The sequence below is a fragment of the Globicephala melas genome, chromosome 1 (assembly GCF_963455315.2).
Source record: "Globicephala melas chromosome 1, mGloMel1.2, whole genome shotgun sequence".
Lineage (NCBI taxonomy): Eukaryota > Metazoa > Chordata > Mammalia > Artiodactyla > Delphinidae > Globicephala > Globicephala melas.
Window position 1 is genome coordinate 55,367,356 of NC_083314.1, and position 15,073 is coordinate 55,382,428.

Here is a 15,073-nt window from a genome sequence, read left to right on the forward strand (position 1 = left end):
TTTTTTTTTTGGCGGTACGCGGGCCTCTCACTGCTGTGGCCTCTCCCATTGAGGAGCACAGGCTCCGGACGCGCAGGCTCAGCGGCCATGGCTCACAGGCCCAGCTGCTCCGCAGCATGTGGGATCTTCCCGGACCGGGGCACGAACCCGTGTCCCCTGCATCGGCAGGCGGACTCTCAACCACTGCACCACCAGGGAAGCCCGAAAACTTCTTAAATCTGTCTACTCCTCTCCTAGTTCACTTACCTGGATTATTGCAATAATTTTCTAAATTGTCTTCCTGACTCCAGCCTTACTTCTCTCCAAATTCACTCTACACAGGCCAAAATAATCTCTCTAGAACAAAATCTGATGCTGTATTATTCTTAGAATAAAGTCCAGACTTCTTAAATGATCTGTAGGACCCAGCATCACCAGGCCCCTGCTTACCTTTACAGCCTCATTGTAAGGCTCTCCCTCTTCCTTCATACACACTGCTGTCCAATCCATACTGAACTTCCTTTTTTCACTCTTCAAATTTGCTATGTTCTTCCCTGCCTCTGGGCCTTCATATCTACTCTCAATCTCTAGTACTCCCACATCTATTTCCCTGGCTAACTCCTACTCCTTCTCATCTTAGAATCTCTCTTCTGGGTAAGGTGCCCCTCCTCTGAGCTACCACTGCAGCTCATATGGCCTATCATTGTACTTATCACAGAGCACAGTAACTGCCTACATCCTCATTAAACTATAAATTCCACAAGGGCAGGGTCTCTATCTGTTCACTTAGTACCTGCTATATCAAAGGCCTTGATTGAATACATTAACTCTGTCAATGATGATTACTAAATTGATCTTCATCTTCATATTATTTATCTTCAGTTGGGCCCAAAAATTTCATGATATTTTTTCAATCCAAAAAGTCCTGACATGTTATCCTGTGGGAAGATTATCTATTTTAAGATTTAGAAAATTGTTAGAACTTCTTACAAGTGTCATTTTATTTTCACTTCAAATATGAAACTTGCAAACAAAAAGTTCCAGTTTTCAAAGCAGAGTAGTTACAACACTATTTCCCCCTTCCCCCTTATTCTAATTTCCTTGACCCCTCAAACATTATATTAATAAGTCTGCTATAGGGAAAGCACCTTCCCAGATATATGTATAAAGACATTTCACTGCAGAAATGCCTTTTTTTTTTTTTGACCGTGCCAAACGGTTTACAGGATTCCTCGCAGTGAAAGGGTGGAGTCCTAACCACTGGACCACCAGGGAATTCCAGAAATGCCATTATTTTTAAGACTAAAAAATTGTTAGCTTAACAAATCATCCTTCTATCTAAGGTAAACAGGCAGCATCCAATATTATGTTTTTGTTAAATAACAAGACTTTTTAATTACTCTTGCCAAACATTGAAGCATATTTCCTTCAAGCATCACTCAAAAACAAGTCTAGAAAATAAAATTAGACTATAAGAGTAATTTTCCTAGCTAAATAATCCTAGTTGTTTTATTTTAAAAAGTCAACTGAATTTAAAACAATATTTAGAATTATTTGGGAGATAGAGTGTCCCAACATTTCTCAACAACATTCAACTATAACCAAAATGTGTTATACTTGGGGTTGTCAGATAAAACATAAGACACTCAGTTTAACCTTGAATTTCAGAAAGACAATTAATTTTTAGTCTAAGTACATCCCAAATATTGCATGTATTTTTATTTGCTAAATCTGGCAACCCTAGTTATATTAACAAAATTATCACACCTAGCAAAATCTGACTTTACTTATACCTTTTTCATTATAAAAGTTATACAAATTTAGAAAACAAACAAACAAAAATGTCCATAATCCTACTAAGCTAACACAATTGGCATTTTAGTGCATTCCTGATCTTTTTCTTTTTTTTTTTTTTTTTTGCAGTACGCGGGACTCTCACTGTTGTGGCCTCTCCCGTTGCAGATCACAGGCTCCAGACACGCAGGCTCAGCGGCCATGGCTCACGGGACCAGCCGCTCCGCGGCATGTGGGATCTTCCCGGACCAGGGCACAAACCCGTGTCCCCTGCATCAGCAGGCAGACTCTCAACCACTGCGCCACCAGGGAAGCCCTCTTATGTATTTTAAATGGTTATATTCACCCTTCCTTAAAATGATACATTCTCTGTAATTATTTTCATGCCAAATAATGGTTCTTGGAATAGATGTATCATAATTTAGTCTCCTATTGTTGAAAATTTAAGTTGCTTCCAATATGCTGCTACTATAAATAACATTGCTCTGAATATTCTCCTGCATACACCTGTTTCTTATCTTTTTCTTTCTTTTTCCTGTAGTTATTTCTTTAGGATATTCTCAAAAGTGAAATTACTGAATCAAAAGTTTATGAAAAGATTATGAATAGTCTAACAATTCTGGATACATTCTGCCAAATTACAATCCACTAGCAATATTTGAATATGCCTGCTTTACTAAAATCTAACATTACATATTACTATTTTCAAAAAATCTGAAATAAGTATAAAATAGTATTCCATTTTGCTTTAATAAATGCTTTAATAAGCATTTCTTTGATTACTGAGAAGATCTAACATTCTTCTGACAATTGCTTATAGGTTGTATTTCCTCTGCTATCAACTGTCTGCTCATTTCCTTTACCCATTTCAAAAAATGTTTTTGTTCATTATAATAATAAAGCTTTCTGAAGTGAAGACTAAAACAGCCAACTGTCTAAAATTCTAGTCACATGGACCAAATGAAAAACTAGTTTATATCTACAATTCCCAGTGCCTTCCAGAAATTACTACAAAAATACTTGTAATGTAAACTTTCATTTTATTTATATGTATATTATCTCAAGGTTCATTTCATGGAAATCATAACTCTCATAATTAAAATTAATTAAAAAGTTGAGATGACTGAAATTTCCTGATATTAAAATAAGTTCAACCTAGTACTTGGATATGCCACAGAACTAAACTTGATCATCAAAACAGAAATCATGTTGCAGATCTAATCTCTTTAATAATCTAGAGACACCAAAAAACTCTGATTCTGCAAACAGAGTTAACTCTCCAATGCTGTCAGTAATCTTACAAACATAAATATGCACTACTGGTTTCAAGAGAAGACAGATTAAGAAAGTAAGTAGCTCAGCAAAACTTCATCCACACCATTAGAGCAGAATTCAAAGCTCACATCAAGCTAATAGCAAGACTTTAAATGGCAGAGATTTTAGAAGTAACCTAATTCAATCTCTTTCCTCTCCCATCCCCCACCCATTTTGCAGGGGAAGAAACCAAGGCATAATGAAGTGAAATAAACTTTCAAGATAGTCATAAAGCTACTTCGGGGAAAGAATATCTGCTTCACCCTGTAATAACAAAATTTTATTGAGTGCATTATTTGAAGCTCTACAGATAAGAGAAGTGAAAAAACCGGTTAAGTCCTTGCTCTCAAGGAGCTTACATGCTACTGGGGAACGGAAGAAAGGAAGGAGGGAGTGAAGGAAGGAACAAACGAGGGAGGGAGGGAGGAAGGAAGACAGAAAGGAGGAAAGGAAGGAAGGAAGGAAGTTTCTGATAGGGATAAGTATTCTGAATTAAAATACATAGGGCAACATGGCAGAGCAAGCCTAGAGCATCAAGGACCACTTCAGATGGGGTGGTGTGGGAAAGACTCAGAGAAAATTTTTTTAAAAGCTGAGATCTGAATGACAACAAGAAGTCACCAACAGGAAAATCAAAGGAGAGAGCATTCTGATTAGAGATTCTCTTATATCCAAATGTTAGTCAAGGTACAGCAGGGGGTGAAAGGGAGGGTGGCAATGCTTCTTTTGAACAAAATGTGTACCATTTAAGTATAAAAGATACTACAGATTCAATAATAAATATGGCACTAACATGATGATTTTTTTCAAATGATACACAAACTAAGATAAAATACTGTGAAAGGAAAATATCTAAATGATGATGATTTAACTTAATCTACTTTGAAAAGATACATAGAATAATTAACCAACTTTTCAATGATCGCATTTGAAGGTGACAAAGTAAAGGCACTTTAAGATTTATAGATAATTTTTTAAATTCTTAGAAGATATCAGAAGGAATCAGGACAAGATAATGCTAATAAAGATTTTCAAATACGATGGAAAATTAACATTAGTCAGAAACTTCAGTTTCCAACTTTTCTAATCCATTTTTGACACCTGCATATACAACAGCCTAAGACTTTTTTTCCAGGAAAACTATTTATATTAAATGACACTAGGAATATTGGGCTAAGAGAATAAGATGTTTCAGTCAATAATTCTGCTTTTTTAAAAGATCAGGGTTTTTGGTTTTGTTTTTTTTTTTTTGTAGTACGCGGGCCTTTCACTGTTGTGGCCTCTCCCCTTGCGCAGCAAAGGCTCTGGACGCGCAGGCCCAGCGGCCACGGCTCATGGGCCTAGCCGCTCCACGGCATGTGGGATCTTCCCAGACCAGGGCAGGAACCCATGTCTCCTACATCGGCAGGCGGACTGTCAACCACTGCACCACCAGGGAAGCCCAGATCAGTTATTTTTAATACATGTATATTTTACTTTCCCCACTGCAATCACTGAAATACATGGTTTATGCCTTATACTTCTTTACGTTCCTCCACAGCACTTAACAGAGATGTAATGAAAGGGCAAATCCCAATAGGAGTAGCAGCAATATAGATCTCAACAGCTTGTGCACTAAAGGGGAAAATAAAGGGGGAAAAATACTTCATTCCTAGAAATGTCTTAACACATTATCACAAAGGAACAATTCTACAGCTCATAAACCTTGAATAAGTTGCACCCAGCTCACTGAAAAATCATTCTGTAATCAAGTAAGTAGTTTAGTACTGTCAGCATTTTAATAACTAAAAAATAAATAAAACTTTTTAAATTTAATTAAATTAAAAACCACCCAACCAGTTTATGAGGTTTTAAGCCAGACTATAGATGTTATGCCATATCTGATCCAATCTGGTTCCACCCGTCCTCCTTCACATAAAGCTACAGGCCCTCCGCATCTGTGTCTCCCATCTGAGGTCACGAGTGCTGGTGCAAAATCTCTGCCATCATTCCCCAGGTCATCCAGTTCTCCCTCACCCCATTTTTTGGTTTGCTGCTGTCAAATAAAGTTACTAATACAGAAGGAATACTGAGGATTCTGGCTTGGTAAAAGTCCTAAGAATACCTACCATCTATGGAGCACCTTCTATAACCAGGCACCTATTTCTTAACTTTTACAGAGTCTTGGGGTATTATTACTTTCATTATACAGATATATAAACCCAGAAATAAGGTTACTTACCCAAGGTCACACAGTTAATTAGTCTGTCAGGTTCAGGGTTCCTTCCTTCCCAAGAAACAGATCAACGACCATCCCATCAAAAAAAGGCCAAGATAATGACAATAAGAGGCAGAGCCACCAATACAAGTGAACAAGGTCAGAAAGCAGCAAATCCAGAAAAAGGAACTCCACAATCTTTTCCACCTACTTTAAACCCACTGCCTCACAACAATCATAAGCTTGAGAAGGCCTGGAGAATGTTTTTTCACGCTGATAATCTAATTTGGAGACTACATGACTTGCTGACATCTAGCGCAAAGACTGAATTTTTATATACTCATTATTATTCATTTTAAGAAATTTTCATTTAATAAGGTTAATGATACATAGATAGATCCAATTCAGCTCTAACATAGCTTACAAAACCATTTTAAAAGTATTATTGAAAGTCCTACTGAGTGCCAGACACAACAAGAAAGAAAGGAAGGAGGGGGAAACATTTATGAGAACTAAACAATGTGCCAGGAACTGTTATGTCTCCTCTACATTCATTAACTTATTCAAGATAAATAACCCTCTGCAGTAAGATTATCCCCACTTTACAGATATCATCCCCAATGCCACACAAAGCCAAGATTCAAACCAAGGAGAGACCAATTCCAGAGCCCTAAACGAAGTATTTTTTGTTTTTTTGCATTTCTCGAAAAGCCTATAGTCTAAAGCAGAAACAGACAAGCTACAATGCAATGTTTATTAGTATCACAACAGGGAGGAAAATAGAATGCTCCAAAAGCACAGATGAGAGATTACTAACAGAGTCTATAGTCTCAGTGAAGGTTTTCAAGATGATGACATCTAGGCTGAGAGAGACCACAACTATGAGCCATCCAGAACAGAAAGACAATCTGGTCCACACTCTCTAAAAATACCTGATATCCAAATGGTCAAGAGCCCTAACTTTGATATTTTATATAAGCAAATAATTTCTAGCCAATGTTATATAGCAAAGACTGTGCTGAAATATGTCTAGTATCCCATAAAATACACAGGTCTATGTATCATATATACGAAGAAAATTAAGGTTATTCAACGCCCTTTGGAAATCAATCATTCAGGATAAACAATTTGATAACTGAACTAACAGTTTACCCTCTGGTTTTCATACTATTTCATATTAAAAAATCTTTTTAAGAAAAAACTTTAATGCCCCTGTAAATGTATACAGACCATACATTTAACCTTTTCTTGTAAGAGAGAACATGACAAACTTTCATTATTATTCTAATACTATTAGAAACACAATTGATACCCAAAGCTAAGTAGGTGCACAAGGCTGTTTTCCTTTACTATCTACATTTTTTAGTTTTTCCTATTTCTTTGCTGCTATCATGTCAGCAATCTTGCTGTTATTATCAATATGTATATTTATGACAACATTTCAATTCTAAATTATTCCTTTTAATCTATTACCTTAGAAACCACAAGCATCATGTATAAAATAAAAATAAGTTCTCAGTGAGAGCTTTATTTATAAGTAACTACTTATAAAAATGATATCTACTTTGGGGTTTTTGCATGTTTCAGAGAGATGAGGAGCTGCCACTGGGTCTATATAAGTTAAGAGTTATAACTTCAAATTTTCATACCTCTATTTAAGATGTCTCTCTTGCCTTCTTTAAACTCAACTCAGATATTCCAAGCAACCTTACCTGAAACCCCAGACCAGGTTACATAACCTTCTGAAGCTTTCTGTAAGACATATCCTAAGCTGCCCCATCCTTGCTACACACCACTGCATTTGCATGTTTCTCCAGTATGACTGTCAGCTCCTTAACAGTCTCTTATCTCTCCTTCTCTAGCACTGAACCCATTCTCTGCCTTATAAATGCTTGCTGAATAAAACAATGTCAGAGAATGAAACCAACGGTATAAAGAGCCATAAAACCATAACACTCCATACAGTAAAAACGAACTTTCATACTCACAATGATATTAACTTTCTTCTGAAAATACACACTTAGGAAACATAAACTTGAGGGAAAATCACAAGAAAAGTATTAAGCACAAGCATGTGACAACATACTATTAAGCTGTTTTACCCACTGCACCCTCAAAAAAAATCTGTTTATTTTGGGGGGAAGAAAGCAAAATACATAACTATATTTTTCCCAGGCAACCATATACTTTTTTCCACCCTAAGTTCAAAAAAACCTGACATTTAAGGAATGGTGATTGTTAATTGTCCAAGCTAAAATAGAAGTTTTTTGGGTGTATCTAGCTATTTTGAGGTGTTAAAATAAAATAAAAGTCACCCATTACAAACAGCCATAGATCTTGATGTTGGAAGGCTCTCAGAGGTCATCTAATGCCATTTATATACTCCTCCTCATTGCAGAAAGAGTTCAGGTTGGTAGAGAGCATCCAATCCACTTTTCATTCAATACACCCTACATTTTTGCCTCCGTTTGTCTTTCCCTCACGGATCCTCTGGACCCACGCAAAACATGTCTTCTGCCTTGCAGATAGCAGCCTTTCAAAATCCATTTTATTTTGCTCATTTTATTTTACGGTTTGACTTATTTTAGTGATTAAAAGAAATATACATGCTTATCTATTTCAATGACTTCTTTGGCTTCTCAAAAATTATCCAGTAAAATGAAAACACCAGGCACGTTTATAGGTGTTCCTTTGTAAACCTTACCTTTTTGGTCCTCATAACCACCCTATGAAATAGGCAAGGCAAGTATCATCAACCCCATTTAATGAATCATCAATACAGAGTAGTAGTTGAGAGTCACTATGAGGCAAATTTAGAAGCAAGAGACCTGCCTCTTATGAGCTGTGTTATCATAAGTTACTTTCTCTACGCCTGTTCCCTCATCTGCAAACTGGGAATGACATTATAATAGTTCCCACCTTAGATAGTTTTTGCAAAAATTAACTAGATAATGCATATTATCTTATATAATAACTGACACATTCAAAACTCAATAATGTTAGTTTATTATTATTATGCAAAGAGAAAAAAACTGTGGCAAGTCACTTACGCTCTCAGAATCTCATAGCAGCACTAGATCAGGAACTAAGGTCTTACGTTCTATCCACCTTGTCTTCCACAAAACCAAAAAATGTTTTTAGTTATATTTGCAGCTTAAAGATGATTTTTTTTTCCATTCCCTTTGGCCAACCAAAGTTTCTAAAATCTACTATTATCATTCTCCTCTTCCAAATGAAATTCTCACAAGTACAAAAATTGCTAGAGTTCTCTATCTAGAAAAGTAAATTCTCAGTGGAGCATAATAAAGTTCTACTACATCTAGCATGCAAACATAATGAAATTTACAAGCAAAATGAGAAGTATCATATTAATTGCTAAACGAACTGGTTTCTCCAACCTACTATTGTTAGATTATCTTTTAAAACTTTTATCTGATATTTTCAAATGGTAGAGATTGCTATTTTATTGTTTGTGAAACCAAGTGCAACAGGAGAAACCTGTTTCATCTATCGAAACTATTGACAAGGGCTTCCCTGGTGGCGCAGTGGTTGAGAGTCCACCTGCCGATGCAGGGGACACGGGTTCGTGCCCCAGTCCGTGAAGATCCCACATGCCGTGGAGTGGCTAGGCCCGTGAGCCATGGCTGCTGAGCCTGTGCGTCCAGAGCCTGTGCTCTGCAATGGGAGAGGCCACAGCAGTGAGAGGCCCACGTACCTCAAAAAAAAAAAAAAAAAAAAACTATTGACAAGAAATATAAAACACATGTCAGAATTTTTAAAAATTAGAACACCCCATTGTTCATAGCAGCACTATTTACAATAGCCAAGACATGGAAGCAAACTAAATGTCCATTGACAGATGAATGGATAAAGAAAATGTGGTATATATACACAATGGAATATTACTCAGCCATAAAAAAGAATGAAATAATGCCATTTGCACCAACATGGATGGACCTGAAGATTATCATACTAAGTGAAGTAAACCAGACAAAGACAAATATCATATGATATCACTAATATGTGGAATCTAAAAAGTGATAAAAATGAACTTATTTACAAAACAGAAATAGACTCACAGACATGGAAAACGAACTTTTGGTTACAAAGGGGAAAAGGGAGGGGGGAAGGAGGGATAAATTGGAAGTTTGGGATTAACATATACACACTACTATATATAAAATAGATAAACAACAAGGACCTACTATATAGCACAGGGAACTATATTCAGTATCTTGTAATAATCTATAATGAAAAGAATCTGGAAAAGAATATATATATACATATGTATAACTGAACCACTTTGCTGTATACCTGAAACTAACACTTTTTAAATCAACTATACTTCAATTTGAAAATTAAATAAAATAGGGGACTTCCCTGGTGGTCCAATGGTTAAGAATCCACCTTCCAATGCAGGGGTCGTGGGTTCAATCCCTGGTTGGGGAACTAAGATCTCACGTGCCGCAGGGCAACTAAGCCCGTGTGCCACAACTACTGAGCCCGCGCACCACAACAAAAGATCCCACATGCCGCAACTAAGACCCAACGCAGCCAAATAAAATAAATACATAATTAGAAGCCTAGACTCATTAGTGAAAAATTAAGCTGCCTAACTCATGCATAAAAATTTTATAGGTTCACTACTATTGGCAAACAGGTGGTCCTAGGATTTAAATAGTAACATCTAATCTCATTTTTCCCATTAATGTTAACCAGGAAGCTTGGGTTAGTGTTAGAATCAATTCTAGAATATTGAGAGGAAAAAATAGATGGAGGAAAGAAGACATTAACTGAATTACAATTTAGTACCAACTTGATAGGCAGTAATACATCTTTGCATAGGAAGACTAGGACAAAGTCAAATCAAAATATTGTTCCACTAACAGCAGGGCAAAATATGAGACAAAGATTTTAAATGAAAGAATACAGTCCATGAGAGAAGATCTTTGTGGAAATAAAATAATAAATGAATACGGTCTGATGGCTATTAGCTGCTGAGACAACAAAATCACTATAAAACAACCTAAGAAACCATACTGTCTGCCAGTATATGTATAGTCTCCCATCAGTGGTTGACTTTTCACTAAACTAAACTATAATTTATTCAAAGTGTCATACCAAGATAAATTTACTAAAGAGAAACTATTCAAGGAAATACCTAATATCCCCTGTAACAACCATTTGCATTTATACAATGCTCCTAGCAAGGGGACTCAAAAATGACAAAGTACATCTTGAAGTACAGAATAAATACTCTACATTGTTTATCAAAAACTAGTGTTACATGTCTCTTAAACCTTCAAAACTGAAAACCACAAGTTTGTATTTTTACTAAAAATAGTGTTTGTTATTTGCATCCCCTCTGGTGAAGTTTGATTTTTAAAGTCCTGTAATTTTGCCTACTGCTGATAATGAGGGAAGAATATGGGTGTACATAATACACAGGGTAAGGGAGAGGTTGAGAAATCCTTCACTGGTACATGAATGAATTCTACACTTCCCTTTTAAAATGTGCTAGTTTTCTGGAAATGTGACATTCAAAAAATCCCTTTGGGTTTGCATTATTTTCATATTTGTGACTTGAAAGATAGTCTTCAAAGAGCCAGACCACTTATTTTTAGTCATTTACCAGGTAGACTGTGTTTTCGCCATAAATTCCAACAGCTAGTGGGTGGGGTGTGTGTTATACGTACATATAAACACACACATCCATGTGCATGTGTATATCTTTAGAAAAATGTTTGCATAGTTTAAATTAAGGACATCAACATCACACTTTGTATCACAAAAAAATGATGTTAGAAAATTTGGAAGAATTTTAATAAACTCAACTTGTAAAACCTAACATGTCTTTAAAAAAAAAAAAACCCCACCTCTGCGCTGACATGATTAGCTACACCATTCAAATGGTGCGAGGTATCTGAAGCATGCTGCATCTAAACTCTTATCATGCTATTTGGGGTGTGCTATTTTGTGGAGAGGTTCACATGAAACTGCTAAAACCTAAAGTAACAGGACAATATACTTTACATATCAGAAGTTGAAATAAATGAGGAAAACAGTATGGCAAAGACATAATTCACATTTATTTTGGAACCAAAGCTCATCCCAAAAATTCTTTGTCAACCATCCAGAAGTAGCCCAGCTTTTTACCAACCAAGCAGCTTTTTACTATAGCAACTTCATTACCAAGATTACCGAAATTTTCCACACACTTCTAACAGTCTGTATGTGTTGTTACCTGGGCAACATTCAAAAAGGGCTTTTAGCTTTATAGAACTGGTAGGTCAAAGAGAAGTAAAGCTTCTTCAAATTGACTGTGCATCATTTTAATTAGAAGCAGTGAGTATGAAATCATCAACAGACAGAAAACCTTGAGAACTACCACCAGAGCTTCAATTTGATTAACAGACACAACTTACTGTCATTTGTCTTCATTTCTAGCCACCTAATTCCCCTGTGGAACAAAGCAAGCTCCATCCAAGACTTCAAAACATCTCCAGTCATACAGGCTGTCAAAGACATAAATGCTGAAATCAAAGGAACTTCTTTGAGTAAAGAATCTATCCTTCACAACTGGCTATAGTATGAAATACTCTACTTTGCTGCCCTAAATTCTGAAAAGCAGTCAGCTCAGCTGTGGATCTGTATAAACTGCCTTTCTGCCTAAACCAAACCTGCCTCCAAAAATTAAGATCCAGTCATTTAGAAAGCACATTTTTAAAGACTTTCAAAACTGCTTCCTGTACTGCTACAGCCAATTTGATGCTGTCTATTTGGCCAAACAAAAAATAATGGCATCTCCTTACAAAGAAAATATTTTCCCTTTCTTTCCAACAGTTTTAGGATTGATAAACGCAAGGTTGTTTCTCTTACACTAATAATTTTTCCCTCAGCTTTTACTCTAAGGATACTTAAGTGTTCTCTGGGTCATAGTCTGATCAGGAGCACAGCATACAAAGCTTACTTAACATTAAGAAGTACTAGATGACTCCAGAGACAAAAATGAAAGACGAGTTGAAAAGCAGAAAGGAAAACTGGCCTTCAAGGCTCTTCACCATCTGGTACTGACTCTTTCTTGCCTAGCTCTTTTCCTCCATTCCTTTGACTGCCCCGGCCTCTGGCCCAGAAAGGCCTTTCTCTATATACTATTTGTCCTATTTCCACATGTCCAAATCCTACCCATTCTTCAAAGCATGGTTTAAATGTCACCTCTTCCCATATCCTTACAACTAAAAGTAATCTCTCCCTCCTCTCTCTAACTTGTACTGCCTTACCTTTATCTCTTTAGTACACATTACTTTCTGCCTTACATTATCTTTGTTTCCATATTTAATCCCCCACGCAAGCATAATGCCTCACGGTCAAGGTTCATGCCTTATTCATCTCTATTCAAACTGCTTAACACAATGTCTTACATATATTAAACACTCTAATTGAGCTACATGAATGGGTTGGGTTAGGAAAAGAGATAAGTCCACTAGAAACAACTCCAGATTAGGAGTCCCCAGACCTGGCTTTGCTAATGACTAGCTATGTGACCTTGAACTTCAATCTTTTAGTGTGTTCATCCACAAAGTGACGAGGGGGAACTAAACCAGTTTTTAACTATAAACTGTTATCCATTATCTGGCTGTAAAATCAATTTGGGTGCCAAAACCCAGCATTTTTTAATAAAATGAAATAGAATAGAAAATACCAAAATGTGTTGTAGGCAGTGCTGTGGTATGCTGTAAATGTTTAACTGGCTATCCAAAGGAGAGAGAAAAGCTCTGAACTGTAACATTTGCAGGTGTCCCTGGTGTAAATACTCCCACCAGGGCCAATTTCAAGCTACACATGGAGTTCCGTGGGAAGAGAGGCAGGATTGCGCTTACAAGCCAACTGATGAGACAGCTCCAGCAAGGTCCTGAAAAGATAAGTATTGTTTCACCAAACTTTTCTTTCAACTGTGTGTGTGTGTGTGTGTGTGTGTGTGTGTGTGTGTGTGTGTGTTGAATCAGGGTATAAGATGTATTTCTTACTGTGAGCCACAGTCAAAACAGTTCATAAATGTTCAGCTAAGCAATCTCCTAGTCTCTCTTCCATGTATGCTACACAATGCAATACATCTCACTCTTAGTTACATATGTAATCTATTCACCACCAAAATTGATATGTCTCTTCAAAAATGAGAGTAACAGAGGTGCCTATTGATACCGCCAGAAGGCAAATTACAGGGAGTGGAAATTTGTCTTAGGAAGTATTAGCAAAAGGCCAAGGTTCTCAGCCTTTGTTCAGTTACAACCGAGGGCTACAACACCCTACTAGTAGCAATGGCCCATTTAGCAAAGGGTTAGGAGAAAGAGGAGGAGAGGAAAAGGAAATATAGTATGAAAAAAGGGCCATGTAATTGTGATATGTGCCCATTCCCCCACTCCACTAAGAACCTGGGTACAGAGAAAACCAGTGCTGTAAAAAAAAGGAAATTTCCATACCTGGTGTTTCCCTGTCAAATTCTCCAGCACAAGCCTGCACTGAGAATCCCCTACTACTAAAATTAAGTTTTTGCCATGGACTAGAGACATGTAGTACTTGTTGAACTTAGAAGAGGCAAGGGGGAAAATAGTACAGCAAACAGTTGTTAGACTTGATATTCTGGGAAAACCAGGCTTTTATTGAAAAGAATACTTTATTTTCTTCTTATTTAAGCTTACTAAACTGGGTGAGAAGGGAAGTTTCTTGAATATATTTTTGGCTGTACTATGTCTATCACAACAACACAGTCTGTAGCCAGATTTTTCATGAGTGTTTATAAAGAATTGTGTTTTCTATTTTTAAGGTTATTTAGAAAACAAGAAGGCTCAGAATTTCAAGTGGGCTAATAATCTTAGCCCAAATCTAACTCCAAATCAACTGAATATATGCCTATAAGTTTCCCAGGAAAATCCCAAAAATTACACCAAAAAACACCAAAAGATGACAAAAAGAGGTCAGCAAGAGCACAAACTTGCAATACTCAGGTATGGCATCCTATCTGTTGAATGAGTGCAATATGGAAAGTAAATGAAGTATGAAAAAGAGAATGCTGAGATACAAGTTCTGCTTAATTCCATTAACTATTCCTTATTAGGGTCCACTGATAGTCAGGTACTTATACCTAATTTCAAATATTGACCATAAAGTGAAAATTATTAACCACTCTGAAAAACCAAGAGTCAGGTCAAGCAATGTCTTTTTCCATGCTCACAATATTAAACCTCTCCTTAAAAACTGAGTATGTTTTGGGACTTCCCTGGTGGTCCTATAAAGACTACATCCACTTCTCTCCAGATGACCTGTTAATACATAATACCAGGGCACATTTTGACCTGATTTAATAGAGACATCAGTCTAACTCAGTCTCAACTAACTCCCCTACCAAGCGAGCATTTAATACAATTTGAAGATAATGCATACATTAAATTCATCTGGCCTTTCTCCTTTGTAATTTCATTGTCAGTTTCACATGGAACTTTGTTGAGATAACGAATCACAGGCCAGTTTTCCAGTAGGAGCAACTTGTGGACCAATATTTTCCATGCACAAAATCCACTTCAAATTTGACCACAAGCAAACTTCATGTTTGTATCTTCTGACATCATACTACTGGATATTCTACAAAAGTGCAGCAGAAGCCACATATAAACACTATTATGAGAAAAGTCAGAAGGTTTTCACGATATCGTGTTGTCAGAATCGTTAAGAAGCAACTACTTACCTCCCACCATGTACAAGATAATTTAAATGTATTTTTAAAAATCCCTA

At 36.6% G+C, this 15,073-nt stretch overlaps 1 protein-coding gene across 4 annotated transcripts in view; it reads right to left on the reverse strand.

The window, feature by feature from the left end:
• RABGAP1L (RAB GTPase activating protein 1 like) overlaps positions 1-15,073 on the reverse strand; it is a 686,895-nt gene that overhangs the window by 670,619 nt on the left and 1,203 nt on the right. The gene's annotated exons all lie outside the window — the stretch shown is intronic.